The sequence below is a fragment of the Amblyomma maculatum genome, chromosome 7 (genome assembly GCF_055883805.1).
Source record: "Amblyomma maculatum isolate TAMU_Amacu chromosome 7, ASM5588380v1, whole genome shotgun sequence".
NCBI classification, from domain to species: Eukaryota; Metazoa; Arthropoda; class Arachnida; order Ixodida; family Ixodidae; genus Amblyomma; species Amblyomma maculatum.
In genome coordinates, this window is record NC_139350.1 from 128,340,321 (window position 1) to 128,364,803 (window position 24,483).

A 24,483-nucleotide genomic window follows, 5' to 3' on the forward strand; every position below is an offset into this window, starting at 1 on the left:
GGGCAGGACAAAACTCAGTCTTACAGTTTCTAGCCGGCTTCTACTATACTGAACTCAAGACACTGAAGTTTTGCACAGGTCAAGAGAATCACTAGCAAATACCAAAAATAGCGTCGACATCCTGCGCGAAAACATTTCCAGACGTTTTGAGTTAAGTGCAACTAGGGCAGCCAGAGCTTGGGCGTATAAAAACAGGACCATCCGCGAGCACAGTCGACCTTAAGTGCTGCGTTTGTATAGCACGGAGACTAATACCAAGCATGAAAAGTGTAACTGGGACCATAAAGGTCCGGTACAATATAGTTGAATCCAACATAGCGTAATGCAGAATAGGTTATTGTGCGGCACTCCCAAGAACGCAGAACAGGGCAATTACCACGACGAAGACACATCTGGCGCATAGCACAAGCAAAAAGCACTCAGGAATTCTGCGTACCTCAGGACCCCCTAAATGAGCCTCGCGGCCTTTGCACTGTGTCTGAAAAGAATGTTCCTTCTTGAAACCGATACATGCCCACGTAACTTGCCCCGCTCACAAGAGCAAGTGCATAATAGGCTTACGGGAACTGAGACGAAGGAGAGCAATTCGTACCAAAGGCAAAGGAAGAACACGAGATGAAAGCCAACTCCGAAGAGCCACGCCAGGACGACGCTGCTGTGCTCCATCAAGAGGGGACAGAACACAAGCACGTACGCATAGTACGCCCACATTAACAGTCCAAACACAGGCAACACGGCAACCCATGAGAAAGTCTGAATGAGCGTTTCTCGACTCTCTGCGCAAGCACAGGCCCCATCACCATTTTGGACCTTCGGTCGATCATCAACCGCCGACATAGCCTCTGATTCTTGCGGACGCTTCTCTCGTCTTCTTTCTCCTTCTCTCTTAGGAGTGCTGTTTCTGGAATACAGTGCCTGTGAAACTAGATGCTACGTTCTAGCTGTTTAGCCTCGTGGGCATCATCTTCATCTCTGTCATTACAAGATTTTGCAGGAGGCATGAGAAGTGATAACAACTGGTGTTATTTTTTTTTTATTTTAGAAAAAAGATTCGTGAGTTTAGATTCGCGAACGTCTCTCATTTGCTATGTAAAATAGAAAGGAGCACATTTCCACAATGAGTAACCGTCAAACTGTCAGTTTATTAACTCTAATTTCTTAAATGCAGTTAATAATGCGTCCAACAAGAGCTAATAGTGCGTCCAGACATCAAAAGCAGACATCAACAAACCTATGTGACTCTTGCGGGGAAACTGATTCTATACAGCATTTTTCTACTCTCCTGCCTGAAGTTCGCACTTCAGAGATAGATGTACATATAGGCTCCCTCTCTCCAGGTTAGGCCTACTCTTTTGTCCACCGAGCGATACGAGCGCCAAGTGATTTGTATTGGGTTCAATACAAATTCTCCATGATTACATAATTGCAATCGGTAGATTGAACTGCTAACTCTGTTACCTTTCTTTGAGAGCTTTATTTTCTACCAAACAACATCTTTATTATGTTACACTGAATGCTGTTCTGTTGTTTCCTATCAATAATTTTTCCAATTTTTTTTCTTTCAAAATTCCCACTTCGCGCTAATATTTTTGTCGTACTCGCATGTGGAAATTCCCATGCATATGCCACTACACCTTGGCCAATCCCCCCATGTAGGTATGTGGCATATGTTTCAAAAGGCCAAGAGGGCGATGAGGGCATACCGTAGTGAAATTCCTTGTGGTGGTGTGAGTTCCAAGGACTACGCAGACACTTGGTGACACTCGACAGTCTCGCGAAACACGCAGCATGTCCTCCACACATACACACACACACACACGCAACACTTGTCCCTGCACCACACATGCATAGTTGAGGATACGATCTCCGCACTCTCGCATGCCTGCGCAACTGCGTAAACACGCACGTACGGAACGAGAAAAACGTCAAGGCTACCGCAATATCTGAGAGGCCGCCCTACATAAAGCCCCGCTTTAACAAAGTAGTGCCAGTTCGCCAGCGTGACTTAAGGACAACGTGCCTAAGTCGGAATCCAAGGGCCCTGTAGGGCTATAAATCGGTTTCATTCTTCCATCTGAAAAGTGAATCTCGAGTTAAGAACGCCTACAAGCGCGGTTATTGTCACGTTGTCTCGTGACGTCGTACAACCCTACGACAAGTCAGTGTACGGCCATGCCACCTGCCAGACGCATGCATGTAATTTTTCGCTCGCAACGCATACGCCGCATTTTTGGAGAACGGAGCCTTTAAAGATATAACGTTAAAACACATGGCGAGCCGCATGAAGGAATACTATTTTGCTGCTCTCATGCGAGCAATGGATAAACAGCATCGGTTACAGCGTGGCTGTGGTCATCAGAAAGTGAAAGGAAGTTACGCCGGTTGCAGGTGTCTGCGCCTCCTGCTTTTGCGGCGTGACTACGTACAGGCGCGCACATGGGTAAATAGAGCACGCTTTTTCATTCAAATTGACATCACGCCTTCTGCACTAGAGATAAGAAGACAATATTTGTCCAAGTGAAAGGGCACTGGCGAGTAGCAATAGTACAAAAATTTTATCCGGTTTAGCGGTTGGGGTCTTGAGCAGCAGGTGGTGTTCCTAAGTACAAGATCTCATTGGTTCTTGCCACCTCTTCCGCCCCCTCAACCAGCGCTAGCTGCTACTACCGGTTTACACATACCACGGCTGCTAGTTTCAATTACGCTATGCGTATAAACTCCAGAAGGATAGCGTCCTCAGTTTACTTTTGTCCGCACCGGTACTTGAATGCAAGCAACGCTTTTTTTTCTTTTCCTTCGTAACTTTTTACGCTTAATCACGTTGACATCAGCATGCATTTGCGCATTCCCACGAGATAGGCCTGAGCCCCGAATGCCTGCGACCAGAATAACGATCTGTCATTCTACCAAGGCCCATCACATGGTCGTGTAACTTATGGCAAAACGGGTGCGGAAACCCATTGGCAGTGACATCGATCGCTTGGAACGACATGTTTCCCCTGATATTTAAATATGGCAACTACTGAGTAAAACGCACAAAATAACATTTTCACTTTCTGGTGTTGATGAGATGAAGGTCTTTTATTTCTTAAAAAGAACACGCTATAGCTATTGTGCAGTATTTATAGTGCACCTTAATTTTTACGGAAACATTTGCTCATGTAAGCCTGGTAGAGCGTTCCAGAACTCGAAGGGCTGCATGCGTACGAGAAGATAGCGATTTAGAGGTATCGTCGTTGTATCGGCGTCTCTTCATCTTGCCATCTGCAAGTGTCTGCACGTAGTGTGAATGTCTAATACCCAGAAATGTGGCGCAACAAACACAAACACAAGCGAAGAGACACAACACACGCGCACACTACGAACTGTAATATGGATCTGAACACACTTCCTCTTCACCACTCCTCTTCTTCTACACTCAAGTACATCTTCTCATCATCCTCTTCTTTGTCAAGGGGATAGTGGCACTTTCTTCCCCGCAGAACATAAACATCGTCCAAGCATGGCAGTCACCAATTCTACACTCACTTGCTTCTCCACACCTCTGCTTTGCCTATAAGCTAATACAACGCTCGACAGTCACAAAGTCCACCACATAGTCACATAGTCACACACTAATAACCACCACCACACATGTGCAGTAGGACATGACCATCCACTTGTTAAGTCCCTATGTATTGAAAAACTATAACCTGCCAACATGTCCATCCAAAACACGTCGCTTGTGAAGTCCCTATGTATTGAAAAAACTGTAACCTGCCAACATGTCTACGAAGCAACGAAGTCCATGTACTTGAGGGAAAAAGAATCATTAAACTACCATGGCCACAATACGTGAGAGGCATCTAATAATAACAGCTTTAGGCCCGATAATAAACTCGATTCTTTGCATTACTCAAGAAAACTCCTCAATAAAAGTAAATTCTTTTCTACGTAAACTCAGCGAAGCTTCACAAATATATCTGTCTTCTTTCTTCTGTATCCATAACGCCTTTAAAATTTCGCGCGCCATCTTATCCCGACGCTTCCCTAAAATATTAAGCCTGCTAAACAATGGCTCACAGTTGCACTTCTGACAGTGCAGGGGTAAATGTGACCCCTTCCCATTTTCTATGGACTTCTCGTGTTCCCTTATTCTATCATTGATACATCTTCCAGTCTGTCCTATATATACTTTACGGCCCGTCAGTGGAATCTCGTAAATCACTCCCACCACACATCCAATAAAACTCTTTACATGCTTCTTATCGCATTGTGCTTTCTTTTTCCTCCCTATTAATGCCCACAACCCACCCAGTTTTTCGGGGGCAGAAAACACAACTGGCACCTTATACCTACTTGCCACCTTTTTCAGGCAGTGCGCAACTCTATGTATATAAGGGATCACTTGTGGGCGTTTATTTCTCAACTTATCTGCCATCCTTTTTTTCCCCTTTCATTTTCTGCTACCCCACAAATAATCATAACCGGGAAACCAGCCACCCCAAGCCTTTGCAATTGGTTATTGAAGCTTTCCTCTGCCATACCCTATTACAAAATCCAGTGCCACTGGGTGCCAGCGCCCCCGCACGATACCTGATTATGGTCCCAGTATGACGCTGGAAACTGGGCGCACTAGAATGCGGCATACTGGGACGCTCCGCACTGGCGGCACTGTTCGCCCGGAGAAAAAAAGGCGTGGGGTAAAAATTAAAGTAAAAAGTAACGAAACAAGTTAGGTACATGAAAAACCTAAAAACAAGTAAAAAAAAGAAAAAAAACTAGCGCAGCAAACCCGCCTCGAACTCAGTCCCCGGGCACACATATCAATCCCTACCTCAGCACGCTAATCACTCGGCCACGCCGAGAACAGGGTTTTGTGGAAATATTTCTGCATTATATGTCATGACCCGCATTTATAAGGTTGGGACTTCATGTTTCGCAGTCAATAGGCCATTGCTACCGCTCTAACAATTGCAACTTCTTGATCATTTTAGCTTGCGGTCTGCTCTCACGACTTGCAACTAATGTTCTGGGTGCCTATGCGCGCTATTTTGTGCACTGGAATCATTTTAACATGTGGAGTTTGACATCGCCGCGCAAATTTACCAACGCCGGCTCTTGGGTGGTGCTGTGCTACCTTGGGCGTAATTTTCGCTGGACACGGAGCTTTAGTAGAAGCCTTCAAGGAAAAAAGTGCGACCAAGCTTCAATACCGGCAAGCGCCGCAGCGATGACCCTAATTGCGTGTAACTAAACCTTATTTGTATGTAAACATTGCGGGAAGCGTTGCGATGACCGAGGGCTCGGCTGCTTGATACGCAGAGTAAGAAGGAGCGCAAAAGCTTGAGAAACACGTCAAATATTATGTATACAAAGCGCTGTATGTTGTTGCTTTTTCTCTCATGGGCCCGTCACTCGGTAACCTACTCTCTTCCTGGTTTTAGCTTTTCTTTCTGCTGTTTATACTGGGCCGTGGTGCAGGCTACGCTCGCATGCGATTGAGCCCGCATTGAACATTTCAGCAGTAATCATTGTGTTAGAGTGCCCTTAAGATCAGCTGTGAGGTTGGTTATGCATGGTAGCCCACATTATTCAATTCCAGCTTTAGTTGTGCGTTAATCGCCAGTGTGTCATGAGATCGAGGCGCGGCGGTCGTTGTCTCTCTCGAAACGCTCGAAACGACCTATAGAAACATGGAAACTCTAGAAAAAAGGTACTGCCTTTGTTTTCTTACAAATGCGCAACGACTTCGCAGCAAAAAGCGCTTGCTTGAATCATATTTTTCATATGCCCACCGATGGTCGATTGAAAGTACGCTGTTGCCCTGTTGGCCCCTGAGGGATGCTACTCCGGCTGACGCCGCAGGCCGCACCGGCTATACTGGGACACTGGGACCAGTGCGGCCCCAGCGCACATACAGCGCTTCTCCCAGGGCATCACGGATGCCAGCGACACACCCAGCGTCAAAAGGCTAATCCCAGCGTTTTTCTTCCATCGCACCAGTGCAGCCAGTGTCTTCCCGTTAGTGCTCCAGTGAATATCGCAGACCTCCAGCGTGCCCAGCAGATCCAGTGCAAAACCAGCGCGAAAATCTTACTGGTTTCGCACTGGAGACGCTGGTTTTTGCAATAGGGTATGCACACATAATTTTAACAAGGCCGACTCCAAACAAAGGGAAGCTATCCCTCTTTTAGCAGCCTTTGAATGGGCTGAACCATATGGGTGTAGCTCCTTTTTTAGCCCTGGGAAATACTTCTAACACACCTCCCCATCACAAATTTTCATATTTAAATCTAGAAATTGCAATTTGTTTCGCCCCATTTCTGGGTATTATGCAGCACCAACCAGCCCCTCAAGCCGTTATTTTAAGGTGGACGTGGTTTATAATTGGTCAGACATAGTCTCACGTCGTTGTGTTGGTCGGTACAGGTTGTGTCGCGCAAAGCTTCTCTGACGGTGCTGTGTCAGCGCTTCTCCGGAGAAACGTGCCGTCGCGGAACATTAAGGCATGCACTGCTCGAACAGTGGCGGCTGAATGCATCACTGTGGAAATTTAACTCATAAGATTAGCAAGCGAGCTTTTATTGAGTTCAAGGCAGGTGTGCCATTTTGAAAAGCCTTCCTCGTATTACCTTAGCTGCTCGTTTCGGTTTCTATGTAGCATTAACCAGAATTAGCTGCGTAATTCGCTCGAGGAGATGATACTAACGGATTGACGCGTGAACGATTGCTTTAAATGATACGCGGTTGCATTAAATGTACCTGTTCAAAATACGGGTTAGTTTAAATGACGCTGCTGAAACAGCATGGATGTCTCGCGCCTAGACGAGCTCAGTAGCATAGTGTGAATTCTCTCGTTGCGGTTCCTCAATTGTCGTTTCTCTACATGTCTTATAGTACATTGCTAGAATACACTTGCTCGTCTAGCACGTTATGGCACTTATTATAGAGCTAGAATAGAACTTTAAATACACATCATGAGGTCTGAGGGAACTGCCAAAATCTAGCAGTAATAGAAGTGTTCATTAGTGTTTCTTAAAAGCTCCACTTTCCTTTTATTGCACGTATTCATGAGCTTACAGAGGTGATTATTACTGACTTCATAGATGCGTACTACCCGAGATATATTGGCAGCAGCAAAGGCCCAGTATGTCTATTCGGTTTTCAATTCATATCTTATGCAGTGTGGCATGCATTTCTCTCAACTGTTTGTAACATATCTTGCGGCTTCCCGTACGAGCCGCAGTTCTGCCATCAGTAACATCCCCAGCCTCGAAAGAAGGTACCGGGCATCTTCGAGAGCACAAACAGAAACTACAACAGTCTCTACACCGACGTCCCCAGAGAACCGGGGCCTAAATAGTAAATAATATGAGCACACATATGTCGGCTTCAGTTGCTGCACTGTTTAAATCTCAGCTCAAACTCATAAATGTTAAAATCTATGGTTGCCTTTGCAGCAGCTACAACTAAGCATTTGCTGCGGAACTTGCGACGCCAAAAGGGCTATGAATATTGTAGACAGTTTCTCGTGTTAACATCAGTCAGGTCACTGCAGCTTTAGTCAGAGCGATGTTCCCTTGCATATAGGTGTTTCGTAAACATCTGAACTTTTAAAAAGCAAAAAAGCTTCGTTTTTGGCACCCGGGCAAGTATGCACCACAAAGTTCCATGAGATATACATCCAGAAAGAATTGTCCTAAAACACGTCTTTTAATGAGTTTGAAGGCCATGGGAACAGCCTCTTTCTTATTTTTTTTCTGCACGTGAATGCCTTTTTAGGGCTTCTGTTGAGCGACTTGTGTCTAGAGAAAATATCGATCAAGCCCTATGCTTCCTCCTTGATCAGAAAGTAGAAGAATGATTTACAGTGTGCAACGCTGCTGTATGTGATGAACTGTTCTGGTTGTTCCCAGAAGTTAGGCTACATTGTTTTGCGAGACAACTTGAAAGGCTGAATTTTGTAACATTAGTGCTCACACAAAGAGCTGGGCACAAGTCTCAAGGCTAAGTACTTGAGTCTATTCAGATATACGACGCTTTATTTCAATGGTTTATGAATAACTATATTGCAGCACGCATAACTCTCAGTTGCGTAATATTTCGGTTGATGGGAATCTTACTACCTTGGCATGGTGTGTGCAAGCTGACTGCTATTTGTAACCAAGAAATTTCGTCAAATACAAAAAGTTTTCAGGTAATACATCATTTGCACAGAGTACTGTCATTATTTTTTGCGGAGACTCCCCCATGCTCGTTTCCATGCGTGTAGCTCTCCTTCACTTGTATGCCCTGAGAAGTGTAGCCCGTGTGCACATAGCTGTGCACAATATTCGTCATGGTTATATGATATTAACTTCTTCATAAATGGTCATCAACCTTTATGTAACTTCAAGAAATGCTTCGGCGCGGAAGACAAGGACAAGACGTAGAAAACACACCACAGATCGCCATGGCGTTCTGTGGTGTGTTTTCTACGTCTTGTCCTTCTCTTCCGCGCCGAAGCATTTCATGAAGTATCGATCACCAACTGACGTACAAAACAACCCTTCTAAACTTTATATAACATTCCACATTCTTGCTGTTGGATACCAAGCCATTGTGATTTAATAATGCAATTTACCTTGTAAATTACTATACTCTCGAAAAAGATGTGGTTGACAGTACACACTTCTTATATGCTTTTTCATCTTGAATCTTGTCCGCACTGCTGAAACATTCGACTTTGCGTTATTATTGGAGCTGCATATTCCATCGTATCACCATTTACTGTACCAAGTTGCTGCTTGGCCAGGTTCGAGAGCTGACATTAAACTGGTGCTGCTTCTATGACACCCCTATTGAAAAACGAAAAGTTCTACTGGGCAATAACCTCACACAATCTCATCAAATCACAGACTCTCATGCATTGCACATAGTTATCATAAAAAGACTTCCATAATTTATTTTAATGTACAAGAAACTATGAGATCCTACGCGATTATATGCGACTTGTATGTGATTTCTTACGTGAATTGAGTGAGACAGTGTGAGAAAATGTGAGGCTATTGCCTCATACGATTTTTTTCAGTAGGGACTCCATTCTGCCTTTGTGTTTTCCTGGTGTACATGCTATCACAAACCCCGCCTTTACGGTCAACAGAGGCGCAGGATCCCCTTTACGGTTACCCATCGTCCCTCTATGAGGTTTGAAAACACATTTAAAAGTTAGGCTGGTCAACCCATGAAGTACGTGTGTCGGTATATGAGGAATAAGTTCAAGCAGATCACTTTCTTTTACAAACAATTGAATATTTATAGATAGTAGTCGAAATTACACTGCATAATAATAGAGTACAATAAAAAAAATAAAACGCCATGGCACGATGGGGATAAAAGACGACTCGGTAAAAGACAAGAGGAACATCCGACAATAAACAAAACACTGCGATAAAAAGAGACTATAAAGATAACAAGCAGGTATTCTAGATATAAGAAATATGGGAAGGGTTAAATAGAAAACACAGCTTAAAATACAAAGTCAGATTAAGGTTTAAACAAAGGCGAAAACAATATTCGATTAAACAACAGTCTGTGGCAAAAGGAATTCTCACGATAGTCTTTGTAGTTGAGGCATTGAAGGCTGGGTTGATTGGTATCGGCGGCCGTACAGATGAGAACGATGCGTCCATCGCGGGCCCGGTGAAACACAAGACGCTTTCCCAGAGCGGCCGCGAGAGAAGCCCGGAAGACAATCTTCCCAGAGCGCACTGCCACAGGCGTGCTGCGGTGTGCGTTTTTATACTCTTGGCTGGCTACGCAGTGCCCGCGTCAAGAACGCGCGGTCGCTGCCCCATCGTCATGTCGAAGCCTGCGCATAGGAACGGCGAGGTACCGTGAGTTTCGCTCTATATCTGAGGTTGAAGATCCCGCAACTTGCAGCTTCTGCTGTATAGGTGAGCCGGCTTGTGACACAAGTACTACCACGATTTGCGATAAGGCCAGTGCATGCAATTTCAGCTCCCTACAGCCCGAAGAATGAATGTAGATCTATGCAGCGGAGTAGCCCAGCATGCTTTTGCATGACTTGCACTGAAAGAGGAGGCCAATAATAACGGAAACAGAACGATGTTTGGACAAGTAAGTTAAGAATTAACCATCTTCAACGTCAAAAATTGGCCTAAATTGGCAGTCAAATTTAAATTGGGTCCAACTTTACGAGGTCAATTTTTGTCAACTAGGCAGAGCATCGCTCAGCCTATTGTCGTCGATGGCCTTGTCTTTCGTAGTATACAAGAAAAAAAGATTCAAAATCTATTCCGAGCTTAAGTCACTGTGACGTCATGCTTTTTTGTTTGCTGTTTCTAAGCACTACTATTTAGAACAGTTCTCAGGGCGGCATGGCAGTGCAAAGAAACGCATGCCTCACTCAGTCCTCACCATGGGGCTCCATGCAAGTTTTCGCTACCATTGAATGTACATTCACTCTACCGCGTCGTCGCAGTCACATTGCAGCCTACTTTGAACATCTGTCACTCACTCAAGAGCAGCATAACAGAAGTGCACAAATGCCCCATCCTACGACATTTTCATATTTTCACGTAGTAGTGGCAGTGCCGTAGGTGAGGAGCAAAGAAAGGACTAGTGTTGCACAGAAAGAAACTGTATATTGCGCTGACTTGCGCCCGCAAGAGAACAAACCAACGCGGTAGCGTCGAAAGCAGCAACCGCACTCGTTGGCTGTCGAACTACGAATGCTTGTCGCACCCATCGACGCTCAATTTAAAGGCGGCGAAGAAACATCTAGACGAAACTGCAAACGACGATTAGTCTACCCTGGCACATTGTAGAAGCACAAGCGAGTGGCTGAAATCTTCAAGATAGATGTCGGTGCATCTTGTGCGACAAAGAGAATGATAAAGCTGCATCTCACGACAATTAGCATGAAGAGACAAAGAATACAGAATTGATCTGTGCGCTACAATCACAGTGATAAGGACGTATGCCGGCGGCTGTCGAAAAAAAAAAGATTAAAACGGTTCCCGGAATTACTCCGCCTAAAAAGGCATCGCCTCGATGCAGTCAAAATAAACACAATAAAGGTAAGCAAAATACTAGAAATAAATATACTAGGACCTTTAGCTCGTGTAACAACGCTGCAGACATATACAGTCATGAGCAAAAGTGGTATACAACACTGAGCCAGTGACAGAGCTCGTGAAAATTGAATCGAAATGCCATCTAGCGACAGCGTAAGGGAAAGCGACAGTGACACATGCATGTGGATAAAATGGGGCACTGCCACTATTGTCTCGATCTTAGATAACTGTTGCTAGAGGAAGTTGGCAAGCAGTTTTCTCAAGCTCCGGCACCGGCTGAGTGTTGTATACCACTTTTGCTCACGACTGTACAACAGAACCATTTCTGGGCGCGCCTGGTGCCGTTGCGACGTGATCGTGCACCGTCGGGGATGACTTCGTAGTCAAGCTCGCCGATGCGCCGAAAGACTTTGTATAGGCCGAAGTACCGCCGCAATAGCCTTTCACTCAGTCCACGACTGCGTATAGGCGTCCAAACCCACACTTGGTCTCCTGGCTTGTACTCGGCGTCAAGTCGTTGCAAGTTGTATTGTCGAGCGTCGGTTCTTTGCCGGTCGCTAATGCGCAGCCGAGCGAGTCGTCATGCTTCCTCTGCACGCTGCAGGTAGCGGCGACGTCGAGGTTGCCTCGTATGCCACATGCGGCTGCATTGCATTAAGCACTGTTATGGGCTCCCTGTCGTACACAAGCTGGAACGGGGTTGATCTGGTTGTCTCCTGAACGGCTGTATTATACTCAAAGATCACGTAGGGCGGGACGGTGCTCCATATCTTCGGCATCGACGTACTGCATGGCAAGCCTATCCGCGATAGTTTTATTCAAACGCTCTGTAAGTCCTTTGTTTGCAGCAGAACATTTTCCGAGCTGGTTAGTTCATTGCAGATAAAACTGGGAAAACGCGTATAACGGAGTGCCCCCTGCTAGTCATTGTTTCTGAAAAAGAAACTTGGCAAATGTTAATTGGGAACTACCTTCGGCGCAACCTAGAGGCGATAGTTGGAAAAGACCCGTTTCTTGTCAGGAGCTCAAGTCAGGTGGTGGCGTATTTGGATCAAGGCTTGCTGGAAGCCATGACAGGTCTTTCTATTGGAATTCAAGGTCTCTTTTATTCGGTACTCCACGCCGGCTTGTTCGATGCGATACTGGAAAGTATACACCAAAGCGGTAAATGAGTTTCCAGAATAGGCAGGTGTGAGCACGGAACAGTTTTTAGAATTGTTGAGGCTTTGCCTGAGTTCCACTGTTATTGAATTTAAAGGCAAGCATTTTCTTCAAATGGAGAAATATGGGAGAGGCCTTCGCCCTGCAGTGGGTATAATCAGGCTGATGATGATGATGATGATGATGATGATGATGATGATGGTGGTGGTGATGATGATGATGATGATGATGGTGATTATGATGATGATGATGATGATTTTCTTCAAAAAGCGAGAATTTTTATACAAACATCATAAATATTTATTTGGCTGCGTTTGAGCAGCGCGTTGAACTATTGTACCGTTAGTAGGTTGGGTGTGCTTTCCAATATATGGATGATTACCTGGTGTTGTTTAAACTGGCCCCAGAAGATAACCTCCACGACATTGTCACTAACATTCTGGGAATATTTACACCCATGTCCCAGGGCTTAACCTTCACACACGACTTAGCTACTGAAAGTACTTTATAGTACCTTGATCTGAAGCTTGAGTTTACGTCTCAACACATTTGCTGGTCATAGAATCCAAGAACGAAAAAGAAACCACTGCCACTTGGAAGCGCGCACTCCAAGCTTGCAAAACGTAATCTTAGCCTGCCAGTCTGCCCTCGAAAAATTATGCAACCATAAGATAGAGTCAAGCTTCAACCAGCAAGTTCAACGCTTCCGCTCCGCAGATTATCCAGCCCACATGATCACAGTAGCATGGAAAAGCTTGTTTCAGAAGCTAAAACGGCGAAAAACGAAGAATGAGAATGGTAAGGTAAAACCGTTGTAAGTGATGCCATATATTAACCGTGTTTCCCGCAATATGAAAAAAGGGGCGAACCGGTATAATTTCAGGATGACCTTGTCGGCAGCGATCAAGTTGAATAGCGCCTGTCCTTTGGCGTCTAAGGGAAAAAACCCAAGCCTCAGTGCAACAAGAATCACGAAGAAAGTCCATCGAGTGTGCTTTAGAACTGGTGTACAAAATTCCCCTCAGACGTGGCAGATTTAACATCGGGCTGAGTGGTACATGTTTTAACGAACGAGCGCGTGAACATAGCTTGGCAAAAAAGAACAACACTAGAGGACATCTAGTATCCGATTGTAAGAACTGTGAAGGCAAGCGCAAGGGAAAGAACAAAGAACTTTGCTCACCAATTTGGCGCAAAACCACGTTTTTGTTTAAATCAAGAGATAAGACAGAAAGGGAAGTTATTGAAGCTTTTCGCATTTTAAAACCTGATGACAGATGTGTCAGCACTCCGTCTATTTTGCTTTCCTCAAAGGAAATTGCGCTTTTGGAAGGCCACTTGAAAATTGTCTCGTGCCTTCCATGTCCCAATCTTAATTGTAAACTGTTTTTCAGGTTTGGATATACAGTTTGTTACCAGGTTTTATGTTCACCTGTTCTTGGCTATTTCACTCCCATCAGTGTTTCACGGGATTTTTTTAACTGGTTTCAATGTTCACCTCCATAATTGTTCTTTTTTTTTCTTTTGCCATAGTCTTTCACCTTCAAGTATTTTCTCTGCTTTTAACGTTCACCTTTCCTTTGCATCTCCGTTAATACCTTCACGCAAACGTTGTTTTCTCATACACCTGCACGATGTTGTATAGCATTCTCATTTTTGTATTGCGTAAGCAGTACGACGCTAGGTTTCAGCCCGCCGCGTAAACCCGGCCGATAGCCACGCCGCTTCGCAGATGGGGCCCCTCTTCAAGCCGTCGGGTAAACCCGGTCGGTAGCCACGCCGCGCTGCCGAAGAATGAAGACGAAGAAGAAAAAGAAGCTACGTCGGCTTTGCTTACGCAACCTACCGAGTTTAACTAAAGCTAAACCCCAGCTAGCTTTATTTAATATTTCATCTGCATTGTCACTTATCTTTACTCAATCTGATTGTGGTTGTTTTTTTCTTCATGTGATGCTTCTGGAGACTTGACGCTTGAGTGTTCTGCCTTTTATCTGGCCGTCCTCAATGGTGAGATGCTTACTCAAAGTAAAACAAGATTACGATAGTATTTGTTATTTTTATGTTTTTACCTTTTATCACCACTTATGTGAATGATAGCAGTGGTTGCGCGCCTCGGTTCCTCATGTATATACATGTGTTTTCGTTCATGATTAAACAGTTGCAAGAGCGCAGCTCTTTGGCGCCCGTTCCTGCATTTCGCATCGTCGTCGTCGTCGGCGTGAACCCTCGTAGTCGGCGTGGGCCCTCGTAGCTCCGCAGCCTGGGCAGCGCGCGTCCCCCCCCCCCCCCTCTCCCCTCTTCCTCTGTGGCGACTGCCGCGCGGGTTCTCCGATTGCTGCGCGCTCCGCCCGCCACCGTTAGCCGCTGCGTGTACCTCCCCCCCCCCCCTCCTTTTCCTACTTGGCGAAGACAGTGTTCTCTGGTTGCCAAAGCGCCGGCTCGCTATTCTCGAATCACGGTGCGTGCATCCCAAGCTGAAACGCACAGTAACGTTGACTTGACTCACTAGCGGCGTCAGCGGCATCAGTCAGTCGCTGTTATCTGTTGGCCGCGAAACATTCATATGGGCCCACGCGCTACCTCCCGCAACCTCCCGATAACTTAATGACTATCTTCCTTTCTCCGACTACAAAGCTTTCTTCATGACAGTCAGGAACTGTTAGTGGAGTTTTCCTTGAAGGAATATGTGTGAAAAATTAAAATAGTTGTCTGTAATTGTACATACGTCTATTGCACGAAATCGTTGCCTTAATCTATCGAAAAGGTGGAACAGCTGATGAGCTGCGCTCAAATTTCGCATTAGAAAGTAAAGTAATCGTCATTTTTTATCCTTCGTCTCTTGTCCTGTTTCATTTGCGCAGTTTTATATTTTACCTTTGTCTGCGCATGGTAGGCGGTCGTCCTCCGGATGCAGGGGGCTCAAAGGGCTGGGCGAAAACCAAAGGTAGCTTCGGTTCGACGGGTGCTATGTTGGGAGGTACGACGTCACGGTGTCAGGATTCAACACCTCCAAGAGATCTCACCTGCTAGGGACGATGCCGTATTCGGGAAATAAAGAGGAGACTAGTGTAGCACTCAAGGAAACTGTTTATTGGGCTGACTTACGCTTGCAAGAGAATAAAGCAACACGGTGGCGTCGAAAGCATCAATCACGCTCATCGGTTATCGAACTACAATCGCATCTGTGAAAGCTCAATTTAAAGGCAACGAAACATCTAGACAATGCCGTAAACAGTGACTAGCCTAACCTGGAGCATTGTAGAAACACACGCGAGGGGCTGAAATCTTCGAGATGCATCTCGGCGCATCTTGCAAGACAAAGAAAATGTTAAAGCTGCGTCTCACGACAACGGGCATGAACAAGCAAAGAGTACAGAATCGATTAGTGCTCTGCGATCACGTAGATAAGGCCGCATGCTGGCGTCCATCGAAAAAAGAACAAATAATGATTTGAATGTTTAGCGACAATATTTTGCGGGTCTTTTTTCGGAACGTATAGAAAAACACTACCTGAAACATATCGCACTGATACCCCCCCAAACTATTGAATAAATGGTTTTCTGGGCTCCTCGACAACATTGTACATCACCCTTCGGGTGATATACAATGTATAAAATGATATACAAGCTCAATAATGGGAGATAATTGATCCGTTTCATGTAAATAGAACAAACGGCTTGATTATATCTATAGAATAGTGCTGACATCGCACTAATTGTTGAATTCACTTTCGAAGCGCCTTTCATTTCAGAAACCTTGGCTCAAATTACGTGGGACCGCCTGTATAGGTGTGACTAAGGCTGATATAAAAAATGTCGGGCTTCCCTCACAGGTAGCACAAAGGTCTCAAATTATCAATGCTGCCCCTCCGCGATGTCTCAGTGGCTGCGGCGGCCATGTTTAGGGTGAAAGCCTTTAATGGTTCATATTGTCGGCATGCGTCCTGTCACACTATATCTGTCAATCAAATGACATCATGATGACGTCATCAGCAAAATAAAACTTTTCTCCGCCGGGAATCGAACCTCCATCCCTCGGATCCCCAGCAAGTGGTTCAACCTTCTACGCCACACTTATCTTTTTCTTTGTTGTCAACTTGAAAACCTGATGTTACACATATAGAATTTTACTAGATAAACCTACAACATGGGTTAAAAACCACACCAGCTAGTGCTGCGTAATTCATTAAAATTCGCGCATGTGTAGCAGCACTTCCCTTCTCGCAAGCCACTCAGGAACTTGGTCTTGTGTCCTGAAAACATCAATAACGCTAGCAACATTTTCTCGAAAGCACTGATGTATTTTCATCACATCTCTGTCTGCATGACTGAAAGCCATTCTTTATTGTCAAATCTGTGCAGGCCACTATCATTATGATGCCCAGCTCTAGCCCATCATCGTCTTCAATTCATAAAAATCGAATTCCGAATGCATCCACGGGTAGGTCTTTTTAATCGTTCGTCGCAGAATGTATCAGAAGAAAAAGGCAAAAGGCTTCCCAACGAAACATGTTCGATAGTTTCTTGGTGTAAAAAATAGCGCGAGAAACACAAGGACAGAAAGGGCGGCGCAGACAAGCGCTAACTCGCAACTAAGGTTTATTGCTGATTACACGCAATATATACATGGCACACAGAAAACCACAAAGCTAAACAGGTTCCCTCGGGAACTAGTCATGGGTAAAATCCAACGCAGCAACACGTGTCACTCATCAAGGAAAAAACCCGGGAAGAAACCGTTTGCATTGATGCTGCATGGCGGAAGCTAAAAAATCAAGCTCACAATCTGCCAAGTTTACCGACGGCTGGCTGATACACAGATCAGGACTGATACGTATGTGGTAGGCCTCCACAATTTCTCGGACCAGCTGGTTAGGGTGTTTTAAAAGTATAAATGCGCTTTCAAAGATAGGTTTGCAACTAATCGCTAGTGATCTACCTTTACCCGGACAATCCTCACACGCACGACAATGCTCTGGGAGATTGCCAAACCTGTCTTTAAGAGAATTTAGATGCTCGCCACCTCACATTAAGGCAGCGCCCCGTCTGTCTTATGTACACCGCTCCGCATGACAGCGGGAACTTGTAAACAATGCCAACGGAACAGGGAACGAACGCTGACGAGTGTTTAACCGTGCAGCCAGGTCGTTTTCACGTTTGCCGCCACTTTCCTGTCGGTTCCGAATTTGTGGGCACGAACTGGCCAACTTCTTCGGACCGGAAAAAACCACAAGAATGCCATAACGGCTTCCCACTTTCTTCAGGCCATGCGCCATTCTATGCTCATAGGGCACCACGCCGACCTTCTGGCGCTCACGCTCACCATTATTTGTCTCACGCCCATTCTTGACCCATCGCACTAACTTATCGCAGGTCATCGAAATTACATGCTTTAGGGACCCAACATCCTTGAGGTCTGGTAGCCTACGCAGAGGCGCTCTCTTGGTGCACTCTTTTTTTACTTTTTTTTTGTTTTTTATGTACCTAACTTGTTTCGTTACTTTTTAATTCTAATCCCACGCCTTTTTTTCTCCGGGCGAACAGTGCCGCCAGTGCGGAACGTGCCAGTACGCCGCGTCCCAGTGCGACCAGTTTCCAGCGTCATACTGGGACCATAATCAGGTATGGCGCTGGGGCGCTGGTGCACTGGGACCCAGTGGCACTGGTTTTTGCAATAGGGAATGCAGGTGTTAACGCCTAAAGGGTGAAATTTTCTCTCGAAATTGTTGAAAAATGTCTATCGACTTCTAGGGATTGAAAAAAGACAGACAACCCTTTACTACCCGGCTGGTAATGGCGCTGTGGAGAGGCTTAACCAAACCGCAAGCCAACTGTTATCACTTTACGCGATATCAACGTGATTGGGATTTATGGATACCGTTTGCTGTCTTTGCGTGTAGCACGGCGGTACATGAGAGCTCCGGCGACTTGCCTTTCTACCTTTTTATTGGTCGCGACCCAGACACGCCAAATACGGTGGTTGATGGGGAGCGACGGATGCCATACGAGTCGGTGGAGAATTATCGAGCAGAACTGACATCTAGATTTCAAGTTGCCCATTACTTGACAACGGAAGCTTTACGGGAGACAGGCGACAGGAAGAAAAGGCAGTAAAACACCAGGGCTAGGGCAGTTCCACTCAGGGTGAAAGGCCGCGTATACATAGAGTGCGTTCAGGTAAATGCAGGACTCGCCCGTAAGTTGACCCATAAATGGAAAGGACCATACCGCATAGTAGAGCAGCTTTCGGCAGTCGATTTCAGGATTCGGGAAATCGCAGGGGCATCGACGGCTGCGGTTCGCGTTAACCGACTAAAGCAAGCACCAGCCTACTCGCCTCTTGCCGATACGGTTGCCTCACGGGAACAAGAGGAGAACGACCAGAGCACAGTCTCTCCCATTACTAGCAACCGTACTTTACAGCACAGGAAAATGTGTAGCCGGTGCGAAAACTTTAATCCCTGTGATGAAATGTAAAAGTTTCTGCAGCCGCAGCTCGGTGGCGCCCTTCTTGAGAAGGCACTGCAATCGAGCGAAACTCTAACGAAGATAACATTGCAACAAGCAATCCCAGCTGACCTGGTTTCCTTCCAGCTCCTCCTCCTTCCTCTCTCCTTCGAGCTGCTAGGTACCACCTCCGTAACTGAGTGGTGGGCGCGGAAGTCCCTAGCTAACAGCTAGAAAGGATTAAATAGCTAAACTTTCTCTCGAAAAAAATTCTTTGCTTCTACCTAACGCTCGCATTGATTTTAGTTGCATTTTGGCTGTCCCTTTTCGTAGTTTGTCTACATAGTGTTCATGTTTATCTCATTTTGCACTCGAAGGGTATTTACAGTGAAGAATACTTTTGAAATCATGATCTGGCTCAGTGCTCGTGACACAGAAAACAGTGACATTCGTGAAATCATACCCGAAAGGTTGTGAGTGTGCGCGTGTGCGTGTGTATGTGTACGGTGAACTTCTAATCTTCGACGAACATTATTTCTTAGAAGAAGCGGATGTGACGGCTCGTGCACGTGCACGAGGCCGCAGACGCCGGTCAGTGACTCACGGACACTGCTGACCGCGGCATACCGGCGTGGAGTGGCCTAACTCTAGGCATGTCCATATTTGGTGTCACGGGACGAAAATTATTTATGGACAGCCACCGACTATCTCTGACGTGTGAAAGGGCGAAAGGGCAAAAGCCGTGGAAGAGCTAACAAAGGCAGTCGGTGGCCGCGGCAACCGATCAACCTGCAAAAAGGAGGCGCAACGAGGGCGCTTAAAAAGAGATGAACGGGAGATTGGGGACAAGATCGCAGGCAGCGGACGAGACGGTCGGACAGAAGACGAGCAGGGCAGAAAACTGGGGCTGCGCCACGACCTGAGAGCCCGGGGTCTAGCTGCCGATCAAGTTCGGCCCCTGTCATCCTGCCTCCACGCTTCCACGCCTGGCTGCTCATCCCCCCTCAGCTGGAAACAAGTAAGCAGCGGCAGCCCTCGGCATTCCACCACCTGGCCGTGACGAACACCCATCCCTTATTCGGGGTCTGTGCAACACCACGCAGCGACGCAGCCCAGTGACGGCGAGCAGCAGCATTAGGTATTCTAGCACTTCTCTGGAGTCCGTGCAGCATCACGTTAACGCAGCGACACAGTCCAGTGACGGCGAGTCGTAAGCGAAACTGAGCGCGTTGTTTTAATTATACATGTTTAAAATTATATCCCGAATCTGTGTCTCCATCTCCTTATGCTCAATGTGGGCCCAGGACCACTTTAAGTAACACAAGTCATCACAAGGGGACATTTTTTGGAAACCAACTACGCCATGCCCGGGATCGTGAAAAGCATACCATACTTCTTGTCTACCGTGAGGATGATATTAGCAGTGACAATGACGCTGCAATTAGTGATCATGAGAATGATGACAGTAGCGATGATAATGACGGTGCATTTAATTGAAACCATAATGAGAACATACTTTGTACATCCTGCGCAGCAGCAGTGCTCAGGCTTTCGCATTTCTGCAGTGCAGATTTACCATTGCTCTCGGTATTGTAGATGCGTCGAAAAGCAAGGCTCCCGAGTACCGTGCGATGTCAGTGCCTGTTTAAGAACGCCAACAAGAGTCCCTCATAGCAAAAGGAGTCGCTGTGGGACGTTAAACGCAATATACTAAGGCAAAATTATCAATGATGTCAAGTAATTGTTGGGGGTGTGATCAGTGTACATTTCATTCCCATTTCGTCTGTGGCGAAAACTGCAGGTGCATACATAAGTAAACGGAGCACGTTTTTTTTTCTTCGAATTATAATCACGCCTCCTGCACTGAAGATAACAAAACAATATTTGTCAAAGTGAAAGGGCACTGGCATCTACTACTGGCTCTCACATATCCCGACTGCCGGTTTCAGTTATGCAACGAGTGAAAAAGTTTAGAAGGAAATTTCGGTTACGTTCAAAGGCACTTGCAGAATTTTCCAGCGTAAGTATATCGCAGAACTTCCGCCCAGGAAAAAGGTTATGTGCCAATTTGTATGGGGCAACGCATCATTACATGTCTGCCACTTTTTCAAGCCTAATTCCGAGAAGGCCAGTAGTGGAAAACCTGTTTCTTCTAAGGTCAGTTGTTGGGCGAGTTGGTAACGATGTTCCATATCTACAGCGCGATAAACGGGACAAGAGAAACATGGAGCAAAACATTTCCTCCGTCCCAAGCAGAATAGAAGTTGTTGAAAAGAAATTATCAACTCTTGCTTCGCTCGGCAGCAGGGTAAATGATATCGATAAAACCCTATGTGGACTGAACAAACAGCTCATTTCATAATCTAAAAGGTTGACGATCTTGAAAACTGGACGCAAAAACAATTTAATAGTCTATGGTGTAGACTATTCTGATACAGAGAATACTGATCTGCTTGAAAAGGCAGTAAGAGAAGAAGTATTCGTGAGCGCATTGCACGTAAATGTTAATAGTATGGAAAGAATACACAGGCTAGGCCGAAAGACAGAAAATAAGACACATCTGGTTATTATCAAATTTCTGAACTACCGGGATAAAGCATCTGTACTGAGGGCGTGCAACAAACTAAAGGACAGCAAGTATTCGGTGTCTGAAGATTTTTCGAAAAAGGTGCATGATGTAGCGAAACAGTTATAGAAAAGGGCAACGGAGGAAAAGGCAAATGGTGCGAACGTTAAACCGCTATATGATAAGTTAGGCGTTGGTGGCGTCAAGTATGGCTGGGACGAAGATAATGCCTGTAGTTATCGTCTCGATGTGAAGGAAAGAAAGTGACAAATGAATACATGCTGCTGCTAGCTTAATGTTCTGAATGTTGATTTTCGGAGCATAGTAAATAAGGCTTTAGAATTAGAGGGACTCTTTTTACTACTTAATACCGACATTGTTATTTTAACCGAAAGGTGGCTAACGGATGAAATTTATGACAGCGACTTTGTCCCGCCTGGATTTAGTCTGTTTAGGAAAGATCGCGGCGTGTGTTGTATCCAAGAAATGCCTCAATTTGCTAAAAATACAGATGTACGGAACAAAGCATCTATTTTTAATAAAGCTTATTATAACGATGTTGGATATGTGTTGGGGGCGATGTACAGACCTCCTACGCCTGCCACGATTGTTACGGGAATACATGAGCACATATGTCAATCCCGATGATGGGGTTATTTTGGCAGGAGATTTTATTTTGCCTAATGTGAACTAGTCCACTATGTCGCACACTAAATCTAGTGATGCCTCAGCCGATATTATCCTCAACATCGTCTTTGATTTTGACCTTTTACAAGTAGTCGAAGAGCATACAAGAGTTCAGGGTACCTCCAAACCGGTCCTAGATCTTTATTCGTTAGCGGCAATATTGCTTCTAAAGTACACTGCCAAACAGTTCCTGGGATTTCTGACCACCGTGCTGTATTGCTTAGTGTGTCTTACGGCGCTACAAAACAAATTTGGCAAGACCTCTACGTTTCTTAATTTCTCTAAAGCAGATGTCGTGTCAATCATAGATGCCCTTTCTTTTCATTTTCATGATTGTGCTAACAGTACCAATAACATACATATTCTCTGGCACCATTTTATACAAATTGTGAACAGTTTATGCGTTCCGTGCCTAACATTGTCAAGGAACCGAAAAGTAAGAACCCATACATTTAAAGGAAGACATTAAAATTGCGAAGCGGCTTAAAAGGCCTAAAAATGAAAAGGCTTCAGACGACGCATCTATAATTTCTGATTTGTCCACTAAAATTAGTGGACAAATAGCATAGACAAAAAACGCTATTGTGAGCCCTTCCTACCCAACTTTATTACGGTATCAGCAGAAAACTTCTGGTGGGCTATTTCACCTAAATGCTTAGATTGCGATACCTTTGAAATCGACGGAAAACAGGCAACTGATTCGGAAATAATATACAATGCTTTTAACGACCATTTTAAATGTGTTTAGAAAAGAAAATGGCGGGCTGTCCTCTTTTGATTTCTCCTTGCCATCTCTCTGAGACTTTAAAATTTCAGAACAAGGCATTTTCAACATGCAGTTAAAACTGAATGTAAAGACGTCGTTGGCCCCGAAAGCATTCCAAATTCATTTCTACAAAACATGCTGAATGGGTATAGTTTTAGCAGCGCGTAGCCGGACAAGGACGAAGACGGAGGGACACGAGGAAGCGCCTCTGCGTCTTACGTGTTCCTCCGTCTTCGTCCTTGTCCGGCTACGCGCTGCTAAAACTATGGAAAACCAACTAGCCCGACAGCTTGTCCTCTTCATGCTGAATGGATTTTCAAGCACCTGCGTATTCTATTTACTAAATCATTAGGCCACGGTGGACTAACAAGACTGGGTTACCGGCCCGAATCGAACCATTACATAAAAAAAGGAGACCGCGTTAACAATTACTGCCCGATATCGCTGACATCAACAACCCGTAAATAACTAGACCACATTATATAGGTTCTATTCTCGACGTAACCCAGTCATTTGGTAGTTCATATATAATCAAATGGTTTAATTTCTTTAGAAAAACATTTTCTAACCAAATATCAACATGTGTTCAGAAAAGGATTTTCGACGTGTACTCATCTGGTTGAAACAATCCATGAGTTCGTATCGTCAGTTAATATTGGTACACAAATAGACGCAATATTCATAGATTTCTCAAAGGCATTTGACAAAGTTTCTCATGAAAAACTCCTATATATATTACATAAAGTTCTCCAAAATTATCAGTTGACAGAATGGACAGTACCGTACCTAACTCAGAGGAAAAATATTTGTTTCTTTTCGTGATACTTCCTCTTCATGATTAAAGATGGATTCGGGAGTACCGCACACGAATCTATGTCAGGGCCGATTTTGTTTCAGTTATATAATAATGATATCGTGGAAGATATACCAATGAACATGAAACATTTTGCTTACGACTGTATTCTGTACTCTGAAATTAACAGCATATCGGACCCATTATCAAAAAACAGTGCACTTAAAGAAGTTGGTTCTTGGTGTCACAACTGGTAGATTGTCATAAATATTGGAAAAACTGTTTTCTTGAGAATAACAAGTAGGAAGAAATCATTGCTTTTTTACTAAAGTATTAATAGTACCTTGCTTTCTGAAGCAAGCAGCTGTAAGTACTTAGGGCTGTAGATTTCTAATGATTTTAACTAGAATACTCATAATAAATAGGTAACTACAAGCACAAACAGTAAACGTTTCTCCTCAGGAGCGCGCTTACGTTTTCCACTCCGTCTGTACGTCTTTTGGCTAAATATCAGTTGTATTACCTATTTTTGACTACGCCGTCATGATTTTTGGGACCCTTTTAAAAGCTAATATTGTGCGCGTTTTATTTATAACACATTTACAAGAACTTCTGTTACAGACCATTTAAAGAGGGCGAATCATCCTCCCTTGGTGGAAAGAAATCGTTACTCGAGACTCAAGTTTTTCTATCAATTATTTGATGGCCATTGCAAGACTGACACAACTAAAATAAATTATTCCTCCTTCGCATATGCTACTCGCATATGGCATACCCTCACATAACGCCGTTTTCCTCGCGTAACTACAATTTCAAATATTCATTCTTCTCCCGCACAATAGTCGATTGGAATCAGCTTAAAAACAGCACCGTTTCGGCACCAACATTAACTACTATTTTCTGAAGTTTAGAAAAACGCTATTTTGTGCATTATTTGCTACTATGCTTCTTTACTGTAACCTTGCGTGGGATAATTTTGCTTTTTGGGGGTTAAAAGGCTCAGT